The sequence below is a fragment of the Natrix helvetica genome, assembly GCF_964273705.1.
Source record: "Natrix helvetica genome assembly, chromosome: 6".
In the NCBI taxonomy this organism is placed as follows: domain Eukaryota; kingdom Metazoa; phylum Chordata; class Lepidosauria; order Squamata; family Natricidae; genus Natrix; species Natrix helvetica.
In genome coordinates this window covers 78359281-78384184 of record NC_138553.1, presented here as the reverse complement: position 1 = coordinate 78384184, position 24904 = coordinate 78359281, and the positions used below count along the sequence as shown (strand labels likewise).

The 24904-nt window shown below is 45.4% G+C and overlaps 1 protein-coding gene across 1 annotated transcript in view; it reads left to right on the top strand.

Annotated features, from left to right (window-relative positions):
• The window catches only part of TSPAN9 (tetraspanin 9), a 104470-nt gene that overhangs the window by 11051 nt on the left and 68515 nt on the right, over positions 1–24904 (top strand). The window contains exon 2 of the mRNA XM_081958023.1: positions 9248–9319. The gene's annotated coding sequence lies outside the window, so the exon portion shown is untranslated. The remainder of the gene's footprint in view (positions 1–9247; positions 9320–24904) is intronic.

The window sequence follows — 24904 nt, the reverse complement described above, 5'->3', positions numbered from 1 at the left end:
CCGTTCTTCATATGTTTTAGTCTCCGGTCCCCTAATCATCTTTGTTGCTCTTCTCTGCACTCTTTTCTAGAGTCTCCACATCTTTTCTACATCGTGGCGACCAAAACTGGATGCAGGATTCCAAGTGTGGCTTTACCAAGGCCTTATAAAGTGGTATTAACACTTCACGTGATCTTGATTCTATCCCTCTGTTTATGCAGCCTAGAACTGTGTTGGCTTTTTTGGCACATGGCTGGCTCCTGTTTAAATGGTTGTCCACTAGGGCTCCAATATCCCTCTCACAGTTACTACTCCTGAGCCAGGTACCACCTGCACTGTACCTGTGCATTTTGTTTTTCTTACCTTAAAGTAGAACCTTACTCTTTTCGCCATTGAATTTCATTTTATTAGATAATGCCCAATGTTCAAATCTGTCAAGATCCTTCTGTATCTTAAGCCTATCTTCTGGAGTGTTGGCTATTCCTGCCAGCTTGGTGTCATCTGCAAATTTGATGAGTTCCCCATCTATCCCCTCTTCCAAGTCATTGATGAAGATGTTGAAGAATCATGGGCCTAAAACAAAGCCTTGGGGTACTCCACTGCATACTTCCCTCCATTTAATCAGGAAACCCTCCACTGCATTCCCACTGCTGAATGTAGCTTAAAAATCAGAGAGGCATAACTTCTGAGTAACTTTGACATTTCCCTAGGAATTTGTCGCTTTAGACTCGGAAATGCACAATCTGCAGTTTCAGTGTTTTTAAGTAACAATTACGGTACAGCATTAGGCACGAGAGGAAGGAATCAGTACAGGTAATAATCTTCGATTTACATCCACAATCGAGGCCAATTTTGTTGTTGTTGAGGGAGACATTCGTTAAGTGAGTTTTGCTCCATTTGAAGACTTTTCTGGCCTCGGCTGTTAAGCAAATCACTGCAGTTGATAAGTTAGTAGCAAAAGCACTTAGCATTTATATACCGCTTCGCAGTGCTTTACAACCCTCTCTAAGCGGTTTATAGAGTCATCTCCCCCAACAATCTGGGTCCTCCTTTTCCCCACCTTGGAAGGATGGAAGGACAAGTCAACCTTGAGCCTGGTGAGATTCAATCTGCTAAACTGCTGGCAGCCGGTGATCAGCAAAAGCAGCCTGCAGTACTGCATTCTAACCACTGCGCCACCGTAGTCCGATTGTTAAGTAATTCCGGCTGCAAAACACTGCCACGGTCATAAATAGGAACCAGTTGCCCAGCCTCTGAATTTTGATCACACTATTATGGGGATGCTGCAAAGGTCGTAACTGTGAAAAATAGTCATAAGTCACTTTTTTTCTGGGATGTTGCTACTTTGAACGGTCACTAAATGAACTGTTATACGTCGAGGGCTACCCGTATCCCTAGTTGAAAATGTGCATGAGACCCTGAAGGGGAAAACGAGGTTAGGAGATTGAAGGTTGGCTGAATTTAAAATGTAAAGATTCCCCTCACACATATGTGCTAGTCGTTCCCGACTCTAGGGGGCAGTGCTCATCTCCGTTTCAAAGCTGAAGAGCCAGCGCTGTCCGAAGATGTTCTCCGTGGTCATGTGGCCAACATGACCAAATGCCGAAGGCGCACGGAACGCTGTTCCCTTCCCACCAAAGGTGGTTCCTATTTTTCTACTTGCATTTTTTATGCGCTTTCGAACTGTTAGGTTGGCAGAAGCTGGGACAAGGAACCTTGAGCTCACTCCGTTACGCGGCGCTAGGGATTTGAACCGCCGAACTGCTGACCTTTCTGATCGACAAGCTCAGCATCTTAGTCACTGATCGGGAAATGAGGGCAGGATAGACAGTGTTCCAACATTTGACAGGCGTGGACTTAAAGCGCCACTGGATTACATCCGTTCCCTTATTACCAGTTGCCTAGCCATCACACAATCCTTTTGAGGTAACACATATTATGCTACCTGTCGTAAAGGACAGTAATCAAAAGAAATTGGAGAAGAGGATTAAGAGAAAAGACAGACTTGCTAAACCATGTTTTAAAGACCTCCATACTACACCAATTCAAAATTGTCTTCCCTCCCCCTCTCTTTTTGAGAATCTTCCAAGCTTCCTTCCCCATTCATATTCAGGTCCTCGCTCCTCTTAGCATCGTAGGGTCTGCAACATGGGCTGAAAATCTTTCCGCTCTCACTAACCGCATGGTGTCCGCTACACCCACATTCAAACCCTTACCCAACATCCTTCTGTCACCCTCAGCATCTTTCCACGTATATCATAAATACATTAAACAGCCAAGATAGATCTCGTAGATCGTTGCCTGACACCCTCTACCCTTCCTTAAGCATTTTGTTTCTTCTTGCACAAAGTTTATTCTGCGCACGGGAGGCAGGAGGAGAAGGAGCGATGGATGGAAACGAATTGAGACGTGACCTAGAACTAAGGAGAAATTTCCTGAAGGCGTTGTGGCCCACAGGCAGCAGAGTCGGACAGTGAGGAGGTCGGGGAGGAACATGGGGCCAGTCCTGGGGGTTGAGGAAAGCTCGGACGAGGGCTCTGCATCAGAAGCAGAGAGGGAATTAGACAGCAGTGAAGCAGAAGAACAGCTGGAGCCTGTTCCCAGTGTGCACATGCGCAGAGCTGCCAGAAGACAAGAATTAAGAAAGCAAGGTCTACTTAAGAGTAAAGCACACCTTGGAGTTGATTGGCCCCTCTCATAGGAAACAAAAGAGGAGCGAACAGGGAGTGGTCTTTTGCAGGAAAAATGCGTTCATTCGGTCATGTCAAGAATGGAAAGTTCTGTTTGTGACTATAAGAGACTCTGTGCCAGGTTTTGCTTTGCTCTGTGTTTGGAAACTAGTTATCGTGCAATGCTCCAAACGAGATAAGGTGCGTGTGGATAAACATTCCTCGGAAAGATTGTTTGCTAAGACTTGCTGACTGGGAATGAAAGGAATTCACAGTCGTGTAAATAAAAGAGGTTTTGTCGGGACCAAGACTTTGCTTCTTGCTTTCTAAGGAAACCTGGGTCAGAACAGATGGTGAGAAGAATAAATTAGGAGAAACAGCTTGCCTCCAGAAGTTGTGGGTGCTCCCTCACTGGAGGATTTCAAGAAGAGATTGGACAAACAATTGTCTGAAACATATAAGACAGCGATGGTGAACCTTTTAGAAACGGAGTGCCCAAACTGCAATCCCAAAACCCACTTATTTATCGCAAAGGGCCAACATGGCCATTTAACCTGAATACTGAGGTTTTAGTTTAGAAAAACAACAACTCATACATTAATATCTTTTGTCTTAAAAGAAAAGCACAACAGCAGAGCTTTCAATGATACAAACAACTTTTTACTGACAGGTCGAAGTTTGCATTCATGCTTTTGAACTTGGGAAAGTTAAGAGTCAAGGCTTCTGGGTTATAGGTGTGGTATATGTGAGATAATGCAGCGAACCCTAGTGGTCCGTGGCCACCACCCACTAGTGGTCCACGAGAATTTACTGGTCTGCAGAAAAATGATTTGCATTTTTGATATTGCATTAAATCAGGTTCGAATCCCTAGCGTCGCATAACGGAGTGAGCTCCTGTTACTTGTCCCAGCTTCTGCTAACCTAGCAGTTCGAAAGCATGTAAAAATGCAAGTAGAAAAACAGGAACCACCTTTGGTGGGAAGGTAACAGCATTCCGTGCATCTAGTCATGCCGGCCACATGACCAGGGAGATGTCTTTGGATAGTGCTGGCTCTTCAGCTTTGAAATGGAGATGAGCACCGCCCCCTAGAGTCGGGAACGACTAGCACATATGTGCGAGGGGAACCTTTATCTTTAGACATACCCAATTCCTGCAACCATTCCTCATATGTTTTAATCTCCAGGCCCTTAGTTGCTCTTCTCTGCACCTTTTCCAAAATCTCAATGTATTTTTTAGATTGTGGTAACCAAAACTTAGAACATAGAATTCGTTTTTGGCCAAGTGTGATTGGACACACCAGGGAATTTGTCTCCGGTGCATAAGCTCTCGGTGTACATACCAGCAACAAGTGATACATCTTGGCCATCCTAAAAAATATATTCATCATAAATCATAAAACGCAACACTTAGCGATAGCCATAGGAGGCTAAATAAGCAATCAACATAAATCATACTTGGGAACTAAATAAAACAATATAAATCGTAAGACACAAGCAGCAAAGTTACAGTCATAAGAAAATAAAGAGATAAGTAATGGGAAAGATGAGAAGAATAATGATAATATAGCCTTACGAGATAGTTTGACAGTGGTGTGGGAATTTGTGGTTTAGCAGAGTGATGAAACGGGTGGGGGGAACTATCCTTGTGTTTAGTTGTTCCGATGTGCAGTGCTCTCTAGTGTCATCTTGAGGGTAGGAGTTGAAACAATTTATGTCCAGGATGTGAGGGCTCTGTAGATATTTTCACAGCCCTCTTTTTGATTTGCGCAGCGTACAGGTCCTCAAGGGAAGACAGATTGGTAACAATAGTTTTTTTCCCCCTGTAGTTCTAATTATCCGTTGAAGTCTGTGTCTGCCTTGTTTGGTTGCAGTGCCAAACCAGTTGCAAATCCATTTGGTGGCAATGCTGTTTCTCCCACATGTTTTTAGTCTGCTAAGAAGAAAGTTGTGGTCTGCTTTGTCGAACGCCTTGCTGAAATCCAGGCATATTATGTCCATGGCATTTCGGTAGTCCACTAATTTAGTTGCTTTGTCAAAGAATTGAAATGTGATTTGTTTGGCACGATCTGTTTTTGACAAACCCATGTTGGCTTCTTTTTGCAACTATTTGTGGGAGAAGCTTACACTTAATGGAGGAAAATGTTGCTAATTGTAGCAAAATTAAATTATCTTTATTAGGTAACAGGTAGTGCAGGTAAAATCTACCAGAGTGCCCCAGAAATTTAAATGAAAGAGAACGAATCCACTGGTGGGGAATGTCCTTGTATAACTGGCAATACAGAAAAAACATGGCTTGTGGTTTCTATGGCATCCATACCACCATGGCGCTATCAGGTTTCGAATGGGGTTTTCCTATATTTCCGTTGCAGGACAGCTGTGGGGAGATCATTAAATCCAGCTAAGGATAAAGCTGTCCTAAATTTGGGGACTGTGACATGATACAAGAATGAGGCTGGTTTAGACACTAAATTCCACTCTGCATTTTCTCTGCTCCTTTTAATTCTGATGTCCTTGTTGTCTTTGACCACATTTCAGGAGATCAAGGAGACAAATTCCTCCTGCATCCAATCATACTTGGCCAATAAACCTGTTCTGTTCCCTTCCCTTCCCTTCCATATTTCTATTCCATTCCATATTTTACATCCCAATCCATTTCATATTTTCTGTTCTGTTTGTTTGTTCCATTCCATCTGTTCTGTTCTGTTCTGCTCTGCTCTTTTCTGCTCCATTCTGTTCCGTTCTGTTCCATTCAATTCTATTCCATTCCATATTTTCCATCTCATCCCAATCCATATTTTCTGTTCTGTTCCCTTCCCTTCCACTCCATTCCATATTTCTATTCCATTCCATTCCATATTTTCCACCCAATCCATTTCATTCCATTTCATATTTTCTGTTCTGTTCTGTTTGTTCCATTCCATCCATTCTGTTCTGTTCCATTCTGTTTTGTTCAGTTCCATTCCATATTTCCACCCCAATCCATTTTATTCCATTTCAATTTTTCTGTTCTGTTCTGTGTGTTCCATTCCATCCATTCTGTTCTGTTCCGTTCCATTCCATATTTTCCATCCCATCCCATTCCAATCCATATTTTTTCGTTCTGTTCTGTCCTGTCTGGTTCTGTCCTGTCCTATTCTTCTGAAAGATGCATCATGTACAATCTTGCTCTCATCTCCATTTTTTTTTGCAGCTCTCCTATCAGATCGCCCTCATCTAGAACTTTCCGCCCTTCATCCTCACAACACACCTTTCTCCTCCTGCTTCCTGTAGGCATCTCTCATCTCCCATCCAAATTCCAATCCGAACTGATCCTGCTTAGCTTTCTAGGAATTTGGCCCGATTTGCTTGTGGTGAAAAAGAGGACTTTGAAGAATAGGTGGCCCTCCTTCTCTTCTGTGGGGCAGCCCCTCAAATACTGGAAGACTGCTATCAAGTCATCCCTGCTCCTTCTCTCTGTTAGACTAAAAGAGTTGAAAGGGACCTGGGAGGCCTTCTAGTCCAACCCCCTTCCCCCCTGTAAAAGCAAGGTTAGAAAAACTTGATTTCCCCCTATCCCCTCCCTCATCCCCCTCCAAACACAAATGGCCAAATTGCACACTAGATGGCAGAGGAGACAAATCCAGGCCTTCAAACAACGGGAACAAAAATGTAGGCAAAGCTGTCACATCAACAATTGCACCATTTCAAATTTATGGAACTCCGCCAGGCATCCGAGACCCCTTGGGGGTGGTGGAAATGAATGAGTTTTGTATTTCAGCCGGGCTCGGCCATCGGAGGCTGGTCAGAGGCTTCGAAAGAGGCTGTGTTTCACAGGGCCTAATGGCAGGATCCCCCAGGCTGCCACACCCCCATCCCCACCCCACACACTCCCCGTTTTTCTGTCCATCTATGCATGTTGGATAGCTATTTGTCTGAAACGGTATAGGGTTTCCTGCCTAGGCAGGGGGTTGGACTAGAAGACCTCCAAGGTCCCTTCCAACTCTACTATTGTATTACTATTGTATGTGTGCTGGCATTAGGAGCCGCAGCGAAGGGAGCACACACACACACACACACACACACACACACAAATGCACAACCTCCCAAGTTGACTCCTAAGCTGGACAGCTGCCAGAGCGCAGGGTGAAACCCAGCAGGTTCTGACAGGTTCTGGAGAACCGGTAATTTTGAGTAGTTCGGAGAACCGGCAAGTGCCACCTCTGGCTGGCCCCAGAGTGAGGTGGGAATGGAGATTTTGCAGTATCCTTGCCCTGGAGTGAGGTGGGAATGGAGATTTTGCAGTATCCTTGCCCTGGAGTGGGGAGGGAATGGAGATTTTGCAGTATCCTTGCCCTGGAGTGAGGAGGGAATGGAGATTTTGCAGTATCCTTTCCCTGGAGTGGGGAGGGAATGGAGATTTTGCAGTATCCTTTCCCTGGAGTGGGGAGGGAATGGAGATTTTGCAGTATCCTTTCCCTGGAGTGGGGTGAGAATGGAGATTTTGCAGTATCCTTCCCCTGGAGTGGGGAGGGAATGGAGATTTTGCAGTATCCTTTCCCTGGAGTGGGGAGGGAATGGAGATTTTACCGTATCCTTCCCCTGGAGTGGGGAGGGAATGGAGATTTTGCAGTATCCTTTCCCTGGAGTGGGGAGGGAATGGAGATTTTGCAGTATCCTTCCCCTGGAGTGGGGAGGGAATGGAGATTTTGCAGTATCCTTTCCCTGGAGTGGGGTGAGAATGGAGATTTTGCAGTATCCTTCCCCTGGAGTGGGGAGGGAATGGAGATTTTGCAGTATCCTTTCCCTGGAGTGGGGAGGGAATGGACAAGCCATTCCTACAAAGATCTATCAACAGGGACGTGGTAGTTGAGTGGCTAAGACACTGAGCTTGTCGATCACAAAGGTTGGCAGCTCGGCGGTTCGAATCCCTAGCACCACGTAATGGAGTGAGCTCCCTTTACTTGTCCCAGCTTCTGCCAACCTAGCAGTTCGAAAGCATGTAAAAATGCAAGTAGAAAAATAGGAAACACCTTTGATGGGAAGGTAACAGCATTCCATGCCCCTTCGGCGTTTAGTCATGCTGGCCACATGACCACAGAGACGTCTTCGGACAGCGCTGGTTCTTTGGCTTTGAAATGGAGATGAGCACCACCCCCTAGAGTCAGGAACGACTAGCACATACAGTATGTCCCAGGGGAACCTTTTACTATCAATCTAATCGATACAACCAAAAGTCAAAATTTCATTCTTTTCCATTTCAAGCATGAAGTTCAGAAGCGGTTTCCATGTGGAAACAAAAGTATTTACAATACAATACAATAGCAGAGTTGGAAGGGACCTTGGAGGTCTTCTAGTCCAACCCCCTGCCTAGGCAGGAAACCCTACACTACTTCAGACAAGTGGCTCTCCAACATCTTCTTAAAGACTTCCAGTGTTGGGGCATTCACAACCTCTGGAGGCAAGCTGTTCCACTGATTAATTGTTCTAACTGTCAGGAAATTTCTCCTCAGTTCTAAGTTGCTTCTCTCCTTGATTAGTTTCCACCCATTGCTTCTTGTTCTACCCTCAGGTGCCTTGGATAATAGTTTGACTCCCTCTTCTTTGGGGCAGCCCCTGAGATATTGGAACACTGCTATCATGTCTCCCCTAGTCCTTCTTTCTCTTAAGCTAGTGTGTTCTTTTCTTTTATCAAAGAAATTATTTGTGTTCTTTTCTTTTATCAAAGTGGACAATTTTGCCATTTCGGCCAACTCCATCCACTCCTGCAACCATCCGTCCATGTTAGGAATCGAAGTGTCCTTCCATTTTGGCGCATACTTGCTGCAGTCAACAAATACAATGACAAAATTTCATTCCCCCCCCCCCAAACCAATTCTTTTTCCATTAAACCCAAGAGAGAGAAAAAATCTGGTTTCATTTTGATCTCCATTTTCAAGATGCTTCCTGCAGTCCCAACCTCCATAGGGCCGTGTGAGAAGTTTTATATCCAAAAATAAAATTTTATTCTTTAGACTGTTTCCATCTTCACCTTGAAACACGGACAGAATCCACAATGGTCTGAGAAATTGGCATCTCCTCTAGATAATTGTATAGTCAAGCTGAAACTAAATTGATCCAGTAACAGGTCTGGGCTAGCCGGGGTTGATTATGTTGTGGGAATGCAACTTTTGGCTAGCAGGATGGGCACAGAGGAAATCTGGATTCCTGTGGCTTAGCTTAGGTCACAGTCACCACATGACTGTATAAAGCTCAAGACCCACCTATTCCAAGTAGCTGGCCTGGCTCAACTTTGATCTAACTATATCGCTCCTGACGGGTTTTTATTTGGGTATTTTAATTGCATTCAATTACTTAGGGGTTTCTAAACATTGTATTTTATTGTTTTTATTCATTAGCCGACCTCCTCCTTGTACATGTCTTGGTATATGTTTTTGTAATATGTATGTCTTGTCTATATATTTATTTCATATGTTTTGTTGTACGCCGCCCCGAGTCCTTCGGGAGAGGGTGCGGCTAAGAAATAAATATTTATTATTATTATTATTATGTGTCCATGCTAGAGAGACTCAGAGCTTGTCTGTGTGGTACTTAACTTTTGCGTGTGGTCTCTTGTGTTGCAGGAGAACGAGAGAAAAACTACAGCTCCTTCACAAACTCCATCTATCTGGAGGCCGGAAGTGACGTTGCGGGAGGTATGTTCCCATATTGGGTATTTTTAACGGGTGCATTTGTAGGTTTGGGTCAGAAATGATATTCAGCCGGTTCGGACTGGTTCGCCCGAAGTGGTAGCGGAACTTCCACTCCCCACCATCCCGTCAGAGCCGAAGAAGCTTCTCGGATGAGAAGCGAAACGTCTTCGAACGAAAAACAAACAAACAAGAAAGTCCAGTTGCCTCTTGTGGCAGAGAGGGGCGGTTACAGATGTTGCCGGATGCGGGAAGGAGTTAGAAGGGGATTTGCACTCTGTTGCAGAGCTCCTTGAAAAAAACACCCCAGCCTCAGCTGCAATGCTCAGGGTTCCCTTCGGAGCCCAGCTGTGGCTGCCTGTCTTCCCTCCTTGCCCATCGTCCTCTTCCCCTTATTGGCCGGGGAAGGGACAAAACTGCAGGCGATCCGTTGAAAGATGTCCACCTTCAGCGAAACGCATCGGTTACAAATCCTTCCCAACGCAGGGGCCCCCTTCCTCGGTTGAGAAGTTTGAACAGCTGGAAAAGAGGGTGTCGGAGGTGTGAATTTCCAAGGGGGGGGGAAGGAAGGGGCGGTTTAACCCAGTAAAACTGTCCGACCCACTGACAGCTCTTGACGGTCCGTCTTGTCTGAGGAGATCAGCTGCCCCCCCACCCCCCCCACTCCGTTCGCGGCAGAATTTTCATCCCAGAAGCAGGCATAAAAGGATGTTACGCGCACGCCAGGTTGCTGTCTCTCTTTTTGCCATCTTCTTTTGTGGGTTGTTGAATTAACAGAGGGGCCGTCATGCGTGCCCGGCATGAAGTCTCAGGAAACTATCGGTCTCCGATTCCCAATTCATGGTGAACAGCAGTCCCGGGGGTTGATTGTCTGTTTTCAACCAAGAGTAAGCTCCCACACCACATTTGTATGCAAAGCACTCTTTAAGTAGCATCCTGATTATCTTTGCCCCACTTTTCAGGGTGCCAAAAAGAAGTTTAAAAAAATAATTTAAAAAATTGAGAATATTCTTAGCTCGGGGTTGAAATGAGGGCTCCTTGGTGCTCTCTGAGCTGGCTTGCTTTCTTGCAGACATTTCATTACCATACTAGGTAATGGCATCAATGCTAGATGGTAGATAGGAGGGATAGATAGGTGATGGATAGATGATACATTGGTAGGTAGGTAGGTAAGTAGATGGATGGATGGATGGATGGATGGATAGATAGATGATAGATAGATAGATAGATAGATAGATATAGAGATAGATAGATAGATAGATGATAGATAGATAGATAGATAGATAGATAGATAGATAGATGATAGATAGATAGGATAGGATAGGATAGGATAGAAAGACAGACAAAGAGGCAATGAAGGAGAATATTTATAGCTTGGTGTTGAAATGAGGAATCCTTGGTGCTCTCTGAGCTTGCTTGTTTTCCTGCAGACGTTTCATTACCAAGATAAGTAGCACCATCAGTGCTAGAAGGGAGTAGGGTTTGTGGAATGGAGGAGAAAGAGGACTGGTGGGGTCCTTGGTTCTCTCTGAGCGTGTTTGTTTTCTTGCAGACGTTTCATTACCATACTAAGTAACTGCATCACTGCTAGATAATAGAGATAGATAGGTGATGGATAGATGATACATAGGTAGGTAGGTAGGTAGGTAGGTAGGTAGGTAGGTAGATAGATAGATAGATAGATAGATAGATAGATGATAGATAGACAGACAGACAGACAGACAGACAGACAGACAGGACAGACAGACAGACAGCTATAGAGGCAATAAAGGAGAATTTATAGCTTGGAGTTGAAATGAGGAGTCTTTGATGCTCTCTGGGCGTAATTGTTTTCTTGCAGACGTTTTATTAACCAGGCTAGGTAATAACATCATCAGACTAGATAGCTGTTTGTCTGGAAGGGTATAAGATCTCCTGCTTGCGCAGAGGGTTGGACTAGAAGACCTCCGAGGTCCCTTCCAACTACGTCTATGGAGATTCTCAGTCATCCAGGTCAAGGTTGTCCCAAAGGTGTTTTTTTTCAAGAGGCAAATGGCCTTTTCTGATTTTTCTTTTCCTTTGAAGTCGTTTTGCTACTCCTCCAAGGAAGCTCCTTCAGCTCTGACCGGATGGAGGGGAAGCGGAAGAAGCGTCTTGGGTGAGAAGCGAAACTTCTTCAAGGGGAAAAAAAAACACCCAGAAAGTCCAAATTGTCTCTTGAAAAAGCACTCTGGGGACTTCCGACTCTGTTATTTTGTTAGTTTAAGTAACCAAACATCTGCAAGAAAGCAGCCATCAAGGACTCCTCGAATTCTTCCCCCCCCTTTTGAGTCCCACCTGCAAAGGGCGTGGGGGAGACCCTCCTCCCATCAAAAATGGACCCTGTTCCAGGTTTTTGGGGCCTCCTGGTACTGTATGGCAAGGCAGATGTGGCTTCTGGATCGAAGCCTCTGTCCTTAGCTGGAATCCAGACTAAGCCTCCCCAGATGTAGCTTTGCGAGAGCCTATGACGATTTTTGAGTTGCCGGGCTGCTTTAGAGCAGTGACACATTTCAAGCGGTCCTCGACATACGGCCGCAATTGAGCGCAACATTTCTGTGGCTAGGTGGGCTCGTTTGCTCAGTGGATTTTGCCCCGTTCTACGACCTTCCTTGCCACGTTGGTGACGTGAATCACTGCGGCTGTGACGCCAGTAACACGGTTGTTAAGTGAACCTGGCTTCTCTGTTGACTTTGCTGGTCACGTCACCCCGGGACACTGCAACCGTCATAAATCTGAGTTTTGATCGTGTGACCATGGGGATGCAGCCATGGTCGTAAGTGTGAAAAACGGTCATACATTGGTTTTTTTGTGCCGTTGTAACTCTGAACAGTCACTAAAAGAATTGTTGTAAGTAGAGAACTATTGGTATGTTAATTTTCTTTTTAACTCTCTCTGGGAAAAATAAGCAGTGTGCACTCTGCTTCTCCATGGAGTTGTGAGGCTGGTGTGAACTTGTGAGACTCCAGAATGAGCATGTAGTACTTTTTAACACACTAGGTGATAACCTGGCACTGCCCAGGTATTTATTTATCCCAACCCTCCTTCCAGAATGTCGCCGCAATCTCTAATGTTGGATTTCCCCCCTTACCAGAGGGAGCCCCCTTGTGGAGTACTGTGAAGCCGTTACCATGGCAACTCCATAACTCCGTGCTGTAGAAGCCATTTTAAGGCAGTATGGTAGAAGCTATTTTAAGGCAGTACAGCAGAAGCCATTTGAAGGCACAACAGGCTGTATCTTAACAGAACAACCCCCTTGAGGGGTTTTAGGGGTGTCTTACCACCCCCCCCCACGGTATTTGTTTCCAGAGAGTAAGTCATCTGTGTACCAAGTTTGGTTGAAATTGCTCGGAACCGGTAGCAACCCAGGCCTGCCACGCCCCCCCAACCGGCTGCCATCTTGTTTTTTGCTTCTGCGCATATATATATATTATACAAGTCCCCAAATTTTCACGGAGCTTGTGATGTGCTTTACTGTTCCCTTCCTTTCCTGGTACAATCGACCATTCTGTTCATTTCTTTCCGGAATAAAGCAAGAAAGACGTTTCCGATTTCTTTGCTTATCATATTCCCTTTCATTATCCGGGCTAGAGTGTCCCTCTCCATGAAAATAGACGGCCACTTTACAACTTTGGAGTCGAGGCCTTTTTCCCACGGTTTTCCTTGTTTTTCTGCCCCGGGAAACTTTCCTTCAGTGGTCAAATTCACAGTCCTGTTTTGAATGGCTTGCGGGCGAACGAGCTCTTACGTTAAACAAGGCCGATATCTGCCCACGTGGCAGATCTCTGCATTGGGTGTTTCCTTTCCCGCGTGAAGAATTTTGCATTTCTTTCGATTAAAATGCCTTCTGTTAACTTTGGGCCATTTCTCTAAGCCTGGGGTGTCAATCTCGATTTCATTGAAGGATTGGGTTTGACCTCGGAGGGTTGCCGGGGATGGATATGTCCATGGTGGGTGTGGCCATCTTGGGAGGGGGGGCACCTGTGGTGGCCAAGTGCTAAGGCAGGACTTCTCTGAGACCCTCCCTTTGTTCCTTCCTTCCTTCCCTCCCTCCCTTTCTCCTTCCTTCCTTCCTTCCTTCTCTCCCTCCCTCCCTCCCTCTCTTTTTCCTTCCCTCCCTCCCTTTCTCCTTCCTTCCCTCCCTCCCTCCCTTTCTCCTTCCTTCCTTCCTTCCTTCCTTCCTTCCTTCCTTCCTTCCTTCCTTCTTTTTCCTTCCCTCTTCCTTCTCCTTTCTTCTTCCTTCCCCTGTTTAGTTATTTGCCCTTCCTTGCTCTCTTCTGACCTTTCCTTCTTTTTCATTGTCTTTCCTCTTTTTCCTTTCTTGTCCGTTCTTGTATGCTCAAAGGCAGAAGGGGAAACATTTCTCCTTTTATTTTGTTTTCAGATTGTTTTCCTAGCCCTCTGCCAGCGAAAACGGAGCTCGGGGGGGTGGGGTGGGGGCCTGGCAGAGGCACTCTAACCCTTTGCCGGTTCCAGGCCAGCCCTACGGGCCAGATCTAAGCACCCCCAAGGGCTGGATCCAGCCCGCAGGCCTTGAGTTTGACACCCCTGCTCTAAGTAAGACATTTTGATTTTTGCTTCTGTCACAAAAGGGGATCCCGTAACACCGGGACAACCGTCATAAATATGAGTCAGTTGCCAAGCACCTGACTTTTGAGCACATGGCCATGGGGATGCTGCCACTGGTTGTAAGTATGAAAAAGCGTCATAAGTCACTTTTCTCAATGCTGTTTTGAACAGTCACTAAATGAACTGTTGCAAGTCGAGGACTCTCTGGATGTGATTGTTTGTATTTGCCAGATCTTCCTTTTAAAGATGTAAATGTTTGTCCTCCTGTCAATTGTCTGGGGCTTGATCATCTGTTCGGGAATTCTCACGGAACAGTGCAGAAAAGTTTGAGGGGTCCTTGGTGTTATCTGAGCTTGCTGGTTTTCTTGCAGATGTTTCATTACCCAAACTAGGTAACATCATCAGTGCTAGGAGGGAGAAGGGTTTGTGGAGCGAAGGAGGAGGAGGAAAAAGACTGTGGTGTTCCTGGAGCTCTCTGAGCTGAGTTATTTTCTTGCAGACGTCTCATTACCACACTAGGTAACACCCTCCGTGCTAGTAAGGAGTGCTTCTTGCTGTCAGTTTATATTCTGGTGACTTGCTTGATTGTATGGATGAAAAATGTGCCTAAAGGATCAACAGATACTTTAGGATACAATTTGGTGCTCGTGAAGATTAACTCACTCAGACTGAAAAAAAACAACGCCTTCCCTGAGTTCTCTTCCTTCTCTTATAATCCTCACTCCTTCCCGCTTGCTTTTTTAAGAGGTCTTTTGTTTTGTGAGACGTGGTGGCGCAGTGGTTAGAATGCAGTACTGCAGGCTAATTCTGCTGACTCTGCCAGTTGCCCACAGTTTGACAATTCGATCCTGACTAGCTCAAGGGTGACTCAGCCTTCTGTCCTTCCGAGGTCGGTAAGATGAGGACCCGGATTGTTGGGGGCAGGGGGGGGGGCAATATGCTGACTGTGTAAACTGCTTGGAGAGGGCTGTGAAGTACTGTGAAGTGGTATATAAGTCTAAATGTTATTGCTCTTTTTTTCCTTCCTTCCTTCCTTCCTTCCTTCCTTCCTTCCTTCCTTCCTTCCTTCCTTCCTTCCTTCCTTCCTTCCTTCCTTCTTTCTTTCCTTCTTCCCTTTCTCATTTTCCTTCCTAGTGGCACAGTGGTTAGAATGCAGGGTTGCAGGCTGACTCTGCCCACTGCCAGGAGTTCAAATCTCACTGGCTCAAGATTAACACAGCCTTCCCTCCTTCCAAGGTGGGTAAAATGAGGACCCAGATTGTTGGGGGCAAGAGGCGGACTCTGTAAACTGCTTAGAGAGGGCTGTAAAAACACTGTGAAGTGATAAGTCAGTCTAAATGTTATTGCCCTTCCTTCCTTCCTTCCTTCCTTCCTTCCTTCCTTCCTTCCTTCCTTCCTTCCTCCCTCCCTCCCTCCCTCCCTCCCTCCCTTCCTTCCTTCCTTCCTTCCTTCCTCTTTGTCATTCTTCTTCCTAATGGCAAAGTGGTTAGAATGCAGGGTTGCAGGCTGACTCTGCCCACTGCCAGGAGTTCAAATCTCACCGGCTCAAGGTTGACTCAGTCTTCCATCCTTCCGAGGTGGGTAAAATGAGGACCCAGATTGTTGGGAGCAAGAGGCAGACTCTGTAAACTGCTTAGAGAGGGCTGTAAAAACACTGTGAAGTGATAAGTCAGTCTAAATGTTATTGCCCTTCCTTCCTTCCTTCCTTCCTTCCTTCCTTCCTTCCTTCCTTCCTTCCTTCCTTCCTTCCTTCCTTCCTTCCTTCCTTCGTCATTTTCATTCCTAATGGCACAATGGTTAGAATGCAATATTGCAGACTGACTCGGCCCACTGCCCGGAATTTAAATCCCATGGGAACAAGGTTGACTCAGTCTTCCCTCCTTCCAAGGTGGGTAAAATGAGGACCCAGATTGTTGGGGTCAATAGGCTGACTCTATGAACTGCTTAGAGAGAGTTGTAAAAGCACCGTGAAGCGGTATATAAGTCTAAGTTCTATTGCCTAGCAAATTGTTTCTAGAGTTCTACAGTTTTGGACTTTTCCACTTGGGGTGTAGATGCCAAGGAAAGGAACACAGGCAGTCCTCGACTTAACAACAGTTCGTTTAGTGTCCGTTCAAAGTTACAACATGACTGAAAAAGAAACGTCCGTTTGACTCTTGGAAATCTGAAGCAGCTTCTTGGATGCGAAGTGAAACGTCTCCAAGGAAAACCAAGAAAAACCCAGTTGTCTTTTGAAAAAAAGCACCTTTGGGGCAAAGCCATGACCTGTATGACTGAGAATCCATCGGCATTCTTGAAGAGGGGGATGCTTTAGACATCCCTGATTTAAAAGGAGCTATTTTGGCCAGCCCAAGGCACCAGCGTCTTCTGATTTCTTTTGTTCCGGATCACACGATTAGCCGAGGGCGTCTGGGAGCCCCTGGCTGTCTCTCTGAATTTGGATCACGCTGGCCGCCCTGGCCATTCAAGTGGGGCGCCTGCCTCTGTGTGAGGGACGCCAAATAAGGAAGTCTAACCGTATTTAGAAAGGAACTTTCAGGAGCTCTTGAAAAGATTCACCGCTTCGGAAGGTCGTATTCAACTTTCAGAACTGTGAACTCTTCCGGTCTGTCTGATATTATCCCCTTTTCCTCGTGGAAACAGCCTCTGGGCTTGGTAGACACCGACCAGGACTACTGAAAATTTCCGCTACCGTTTCTCCAAACTATTGAAAATTTCCGCTACCGTTTCTCCGAACTATTGAAAATTTCTGCTACCGGTTCTCCAAACTCCTGAAAATTTCTGCCACCAGTTCTCCAAACTATTGAACATTTCCACTACCGGTTCTCTGAACTATTGAAAATTTCCGCTACCGGTTTTCCGAATTATTGAAAATTTCCGCTACCGATTCTCCGAACTATTGAAAATTTCCGCTACCGGTTCTCCAAACTCCTGAAAATTTCTGCCACCAGTTCTCCAAACTATTGAACATTTCCACTACCGGTTCTCTGAACTATTGAAAATTTCCACTACTGGTTTTCCGAATTATTGAAAATTTTCGCTACCGATTCTCCGAACTATTGAAAATTTCTGCTACCGTTTCTCTGAACTATTGAAAATTTCCGCTACCGGTTCTCCGAATTCCTAAAAATTTCTGCTACCGGTTCTCCAAACTATTGAAAATTTCCACCACCGGTTTTCCGAACTATTGAAAATTTCTGCTACCGGTTCTCCAAACTATTGTATAGCAGAGGGGACAAAGTGGGGCGGGTTTCTTCCCCCCCTCCCAAGGAGGACTGTGGTTGATATATCTACAACCTGGAGTGACTTTGTTGGAAGAAATGTCCATGTGGGTTCAGTTCAGGGGTGAAATCCAGCAGGTTCTGACAGGTTCTGGAGAATCGGTAGCGGAAATTTTCAGTAGTTCAGAGAACTGGTAGCAGAAATTTTCAATAGTTTGGAAAACCAGTAGCGAAAATTTTCAGTAGTTCGGAGAAACGGTAGCGAAAATTTTCAGTAGTTCGGAGAACCGGCAAATGCCACCTCTCGCTGGCTCCAGAGTGGGGTGGGAATGGAGATTTTGCAGTATCCTTCACCTGCCATGCCCACCAAACCACACCATGCCCACCAAGCCACGCCCACAGAACAGGTAGTAAAAAAATTTGAATTTCACCACTGGTTCAGTTCAAGTGCGGGGGAAAAGACACTGGAAACATGGAGAGTGCTTGGAAAGATGGTTTTAATGGTGGGCCACTTAAGTCAAGATCTTGAAGAAAAAGGGCAGAGATGCTGAGAGCGCCTGGGTTTTATGCCCTCTCTGGGCTTTTGAATTTGAGGTTGTATTCTGATTGATTGTCAGACTCCCATGGGTCCATGCAGGGGCAACTCTGTAGGCTGTCCTGAGTCCCAGGCTTGGTTGAGCCTTGCTGGGTGATGATGTAATGAAAGGGCTTTGGGATTCCTATTATGGTTCTGCCTGAAGGAGGTAGATGTTTGTAATGTAGAATAGACTGCCTCAGGCCTTAATGGGACAAGAAACAATGGATGGAAACTACTGCCTCAGGCCTTAATGGGACAAGAAACAATGGATGGAAACTAATCAAGGAGAGAAGCAACCTGGAAATATGGAGCAATTTCTTAATGATGAGGAGAGCAATCAAAAGTTGTGGGTACTCCACCACTGGAGGGTTTCAAAAACAGACAGAGCAACCAGAATGGAATAGGATTTCCTGCCCGAGCAGGAGGTTGGACTAGAAGACCTCCAAGGTCCCTTCCAACTATATTGTTCTTTGTTCTATTTTCTCTTCCTTCCCCTCTTAATCTTTCCTCCTCTTCTCTCCCTCTCCTCTTCTTCTTTTCTTTTTTTCCCTTCCCTTTTCTGACAGCTTCAGTTGTGATAATTTGTGTGAAATTGTATAGGTTTCTTGCTTGAGCAAGGAATTCGACTTGAAGACCTCAAGTCCCATCCAACTTTATTGTTCTCTCTCCTCTCCTCTCCTCTCCTCTCCTCTCCTCTCCTCTCCTCTCCTCTCCTCTCCTCTCCTCTCCTCTCCTCCCCTCCCCTCCCCTCCCCTCCCCTCCCTTTTCTGACACTTTCAGTTGAGATCAACCGATGAATTTACCTGATGAGTGGCCCTGGGATATATTTCAGATTAATTGCAACCTGTGAGTAAGAGGGAGCAGCTGATAACGGTGGTATTGTGTGCTTCCTGCCAGAGGCTCATGGAGGAGGCTGGGATGGAAGTGCCAAAACGGCTTGCTCATGGGAACTTCTGAAAACAGCCCCCCCCCAACCTTCCTTCAGCTCCAGCTGTTCAGGGGCTCAAGCCATTCTCTCCTCTTTCTTCCTGCAGCTGTTGCTCCATCGGGATGGTTTCAAATACCACACTCCTCATTAGTGCCAGTGGAGTTGCTTCTGCTCCAGAGGGAATAAACCTTCCACTCGATTGGGGCGGGGGGGGGGGGAAGTGGCCCACAAGGGTTCCCCCCCTCCTTTTCTCTCTCTGGAAACTTCTTCAATCTCACAGGTCTGGTACAGGGAAGCCCTTAGACGTAGGAGCACAGTTGAGCCCAAGGTCTCCCTTGCTAAGGGAGACCGTGGTTAAGTGAGTGTTGCTCCATTTTACGACCTTTCCTGCTACCGTGGTTAAGGGAATCAATGCAGCGGTTAAGTTAGCAACACGGTTGTTAAGTGAATCTGGTTTCCTCTATTGACGTAGAATAGAATGGAACAGAACAAAACAGAATAACGTAGAGTAGAGTAGAATAGAATAGAATATGGAAATAGAATAGAATATGGAAATAGAATAGAATATGGAAATAGAATAGAATATGGAAATAGAATAGAATAGCATAGAGTAGAGTAGAATAGAATAGAATATGGAAATAGAATAGCATAAAGTAGAGGAGAAGAGAATAGAATAGAATATGGAAATAGAATACCATAGAGTAGAGTAGATTAGAATAGAATATGGCAGCGATGGCGAACCTTTTTTGGCTCGCGTGCCATAAGTGGGGGGAGCGCAGGGGGGTCGTGTGCGGGCGTGCCATACCCATAATGCAATGCGCGACCCCCAGTGCGCATGCAGGCACTATAGGCACTCCCCCCCATTTTTACATGCTTTTTTCGCCCTCCCCAGGCTCCAGAGGCTTTATAGCAGCCTGGGGAGGGCAAAAACAGCCTCTCTGCCCCCCCCGGATGCCCTCCGGAGGCATCAGGGAAGCCTCCGGACGGTCCCTGAAGTCTTCGGAGCGCTCAAAACGACCCTTCGAGCAAACCGGAAGTCACTTCTGGTTTGCTCAGAGGATCATTTTGAGTGCTCCGAAGGGTTCAGGGACTGTCCGGAGGCGTAGAGTAGAATAGAATAGAATAGAATAGAATAGAATAGAATAGAATAGAATAGAATAGAATAGAATAGAATAGAATAGAATATGGAAATAGAATAGCGTAGAGTAGAGTACAATAGAATAGAATAGAATATGAAAATAGAATAGAATATGGAAATAGAATAGAATATGGAAATAGAATAGAATATGGAAATAGAATAGAATATGGAAATAAAATAGAATATGGAAATAGAATAGAATATGGAAATAGAATAGAATAACTGTAGAGTACAGTAGAATAAAATAGAATAGAACAGAATAGAATAACAGAGTTGGTAGGGACCTTAGAGGTCTTCTGAAAGATTTCCGGGGCGATCTATAAAGTAATAAAAGTCAAGTTATTTCTTTGGGCTTTTCAATTTTTTAAAAAAACAAAGAGGACTTTCGCTGGAAGACGAATGAAGTGGAAGAGAAAACGGGACGTTTTGCAAGCTTTGCAGTGTGCATGGCTGCTCAGCCGGGGAGCCCCCGGCCTCGGCACTCTCTGCCAGCTGGACAGTTGATTGCATAGCGGTGAGGGAGCCTCAGCTGGCTGGTCCTGGCTACGGGGCTGACTCTTCTCCCCGCCTTCCGCCGAGGGAGGGGGGTGATCAGCTCTGAAGCAGGAGGGGGTCAGCAGCCACCGTGTATGAGTGGGACATGACAAGTAGATTCGTCCAAAGACATTTTGCCTTGGTCAACTTTGAATGACAGCACATAACAAGAAGGACCAGGGACAACATGATAGCAGTCTTCCAATATCTAAATCAGGGGTTGGCAACCTTAAACACCCAAAGAGCCATTTGGACCTGTTTCCCACAGGAAAAAAAAACACCAGGAGCCACAAAACCCTTCCCGTGCCTGAGTATTTCCTGAACGGCCACAGAACTAGCATATGTACTTGAATTAAACGTTCTGTTTCCTTCTGCAACTTTTCTTTTCTTGGATTTATCCATGGTTGGCCTACCTGGGGGTCGAAAAGCTCAATAAATCACATGCCGACAGGCATCACACATTGGCCGTCGTGACGCACATTTTGAGCGTCAGGGAGATGAAAGAGCCACAGGCGGCTCCAGGGCCACAGGTTGCTGACCCCTGATCTAAGGGGCTGCCCCAAAGAAGAGGGAGTCAAGCTATTCTCCAAAGCACCCGAAGGCAGGAGAAGAAGCAATGGATTGGAAACTAATCAAGGAGAGAAGCAACTTAGAACTGAGGAGAAACCTCCTGACAGTTGGAACAATTAATCAGTGGAACAAGTTGCCTCCAGAAGTTGTGAAAGCCCCAACAGTGGAAGTCTTTAAGAAGATGTTGGATATCCATTTGTAACCTTAGGAAGACCACACCTGGAATAGTTTTGGTCACTTCATTATAAAAGAAAAAGATATTGAGATTCTGGAAAGAATGCAGAGAAGAGCAACAAAGATGATTAGAGGGCTGGAAGCTAAAATACATGAAGAACGGTTGCAGGAATTGAATAGGTCTAGTCGAGTGAAAAGAAGGTGACACGATAGCAGTGTTCCAATATCTAAGGGGCTGCCACAAAGAAGAGGGAGTCAAGCTATTCTCCAAAGCACCTGAAGGCAGGAGAAGAAGCAATGGGTGGAAACTAATCAAGGAGAGAAGCAACCTAGAACTAAGGAGAAATTTCCTGACCGTGAGAACAATGAATCAGTTGGAATGACTTGCCTCCAGAAGTTATGAATGCTCCAACACTGGAAGTTTTTAAGAAGAGACTGGACAACCAGTTATCTGAAATGGCATAGGGTCTCCTGCTTGAGTAGGGGGTTGGACTAGAAGACCTCCAAGGTCCCTTCCAACTCTGTTATTCAGCCATCCTCTTACTTTCCTGCCCATCTGGGCAGAAGCTTAGGGAAGAATACGTTGATTTCCATACATTTATTGAGAGGGTTTGTGTTTTATAGCCGGAGTACCTGCGTGTACATTTTTTTTTTAAAAAAAGAGCTAACCTTAAGGAAAGGTTTGTTTTGAAACCTTGGCATAAGAGGGAATGTTGAGAAACGACATGAAAAGTATGTTGTGAAACAAAATAATACAAATACCTACTTAAGAAAAAGTTCCCAATGACAAAGGAGAGGGGCATTTTTAATTGGCTTTTAGATAATCAGTAAAAAAAGGTGATAGACAGGATTACAGCGGCCTCACTTAGCCAGGCATAAATGCCTGTGGATTTATAATGGATTTATAGTAATCTACTTATCTCTTATCTCCCTTCTCATTCAACCAAAAATCATTAGGGCGGGCTGCTACCCAATTTTCTGGCTTGTGGGTCAGACTCACCCCATCCAAGTTGGAGCGTTTGCCAAGCAAAATCCGTCTCTTCCCCAAAGGCTGCCTTTCTCCTGGTTTATATTCCAAGCAGGATTAGTAGCATTAATGTACCCAGCCAGGCTGGCAGTTGAATAGTGCACTGGCGTGTTTCTTAAAAAGTTGGTTATTTGGCTTTTTTCCCTAAGTTGCCTTTTGCAGCTGGGCAACCCCTGGCATTGTGTAAATCCTCAACTGGTCTTTGGCAAGGGCCAACTCAATTCTTCTCCAAAATCTTAGCTTCCTTCCATTCTTGGCAGTCGAGTATCTTCCATAATGTCCGGTCTTGCTTAAAACAAGGATACTATGGATAGAACTAGATAGAATCAGTGGGCTGGAAGAGACCCCGATATTTTCTCTTACGCCAATACCCGAGAAGTTTGGATTTTGAAAGCAAACTTTTTTTTAATTTTACACACAAGTACTCCGGTTATAAAACATAAACCCTCTCAACAAATGCTCTGTGTATGGAAATGAACCTTGAGCTTCTGCCCAGGTGGGCAGGAAGGAAAGAGGATGGCTAAATAACAGAGTTGGAAGGGACCTTGGAGATCTTCTAGTCCAACCCCCTGCTCAAGCAGGAGACCCTATGCCATTTCAGATAACTGGTTGTCCAGTCTCTTCTTAAAAACTTCCAGTGTTGGAGCATTCATAACTTCTGGAGGCAAGTCATTCCAACTGATTCATTGTTCTCACGGTCAGGAAATTTCTCCTTAGTTCTAGGTTGCTTCTCTCCTTGATTAGTTTCCAATCCATTGCTCCTTCTCCTGTCTTCAGGTGCTTTGGAGAATAGCTTGACTCCCTCTTCTTTGGGGCAACCCCGAGATATTGGAAGACTGCTATCATGTCATCTTCTTTTCACCGAACTAGACCTATTCAATTCCTGCAATTGTTCTTCATATGTTTTAGCCTCCGGCCCTCTAATCAACTTTGTTGCTCTTCTCTTTCCAGAATCTTAGCTTCCTTCCATTCTTGGCATTCTAATATCTTCCATATGTCCGGTCTTGCTTAAAAGGATACTACTACGAATAGAATTACTGCATTTTTCAGAGTATAAGATGCACTCCCCCCCCCAAAAAAAAGAGCGTGGAAATGTTGGTGTATCTTATACACCGAATACAGCCATTTTTGGCTCCTGAAGCCCCCTCCTGCATCCCATTTTTGTGAAAAACGGGCCGTTTTTCACCAAATGGGGGTGTTTTTGCCTTCCCCCAGCCCTGCTGAAGCCTGCAGAGTGCTCTTGGGGTCCAGGGAAGACAAAAACTTTTTTTTTCTTACTTACCTCTTCGAAATCTTCGTGCATCTTATACACCGGTGCGTCTTATAGTCCGAAAAATATGGTAGATAGAATCACTGGACTGGAAGAGACCTTGGAGGTCTGTTAGTCCCAATCCCTTAGCCCAAGGCAGGAGACCTTGTACAACCCTGGAGAAATGGTTGTCCAGATATTTTCTTGAAAACCTCCAGTGATGAATCCCCCATAGTTCCAGGAGGCAAGCTGTTCCATTGCTTAATTGTTCTCTTAAACATATACTCTCTCCATAGTGTTTTACAACTCTCTCTCTAAGCAGTTTACAGAATCAGCCTATTGCCCCCAACAATCTCGGTCCTCGTTTTGCCGACTTCACAAGGATGGTAAAGGCTGAGTCAACCTTAGGTCAGGATCGAACTCCTGACATTGGGCAGAGTTAGCCTGCAATACTGCATCCTAATCAGAGATATTCACCTGAACCGGTAGAGAAAATCATAAGTGGGGGCTCTATGCCGTCCTATTTAGGCATGTTTTTGAGGCTGGGAGCATGCATGGAAGGCACATGTATGAGCAAAGTGCATGCGCAAAAGGCCAGGGGATGTGCGGAAAAGGCGTGTGCACCGGGAACTAACAATAACAAAATGTGAAACCTACTGCTGATTCTAATCACTGCGCTACCATGGCTCTGAATTCTTAAGAGAATTTAGCCTTTTTTATAAGGAATACAGGCAGTTCATTTAGTGACTGTTTGAAGTTACAACGGCACTGGAAAAAGTGACTTATGACCATTTTTTTCACAATCGCAACCTTTATGGCCTCCCCAGGATTATGTGATCCAAACTCAGATGCTCGGCAACTGGTTCATACTTACGACCGTTGCTGTGTCCCAAAGTCATGCGATCAACTTTTTGACAAGCACAAATCAATGGAAAAGTGAGACTCGCTTAACGACCGTATCCCTAATTGTCAACTGCAGTGATTGACTGAACAACTGTGGCAAGAAAGGTCATTAAAATGGGACAAAGCTCGCTTAACGAATTGACAGCACAGATTTGGGGCTCGATTGTGGTTGTAAGTCGAGGACTATCTGTAGCCTTAAACTAATCATCATCTCCTTTTGACGACCTCATAATCCCTTACAGGGTGGAGTCGGGGCAACTGAATGGAGCCAGCAGAGCATTTACTGGCCCGATGCCTTCCCTGTCGCCAGTACTGAGTTTTATTCAGCAGATAAATTCTCATTGTGAGGCGAGAGCTCCACCTGTAGGCCACCGCACCCCTCTAGCCTTCAACTAGGATCTTCCTGATTGTTTCCTCACTAGGGAATTTGGGGACAGAATTTGGAGAGCAAAGGAGTCTTTCGTGTTACTTGACGAACCTCAAGGATTATATTGGCAGAATCAGCAACTGGTACAGCACGGGGCTGATTTTTTCCCCATTGGGCGAAGTATTCCATGGACAGTTCAGCTGACGTTCCCCAGTGGCACCTGCCCGCACTCTCACCTGCAGGGTTTTTCAGTCGTCTGGCATGGCAGGGATTAGTGGAGGGATGCGGGAAAACTCCTCTTGGCAGAAACTTCCGC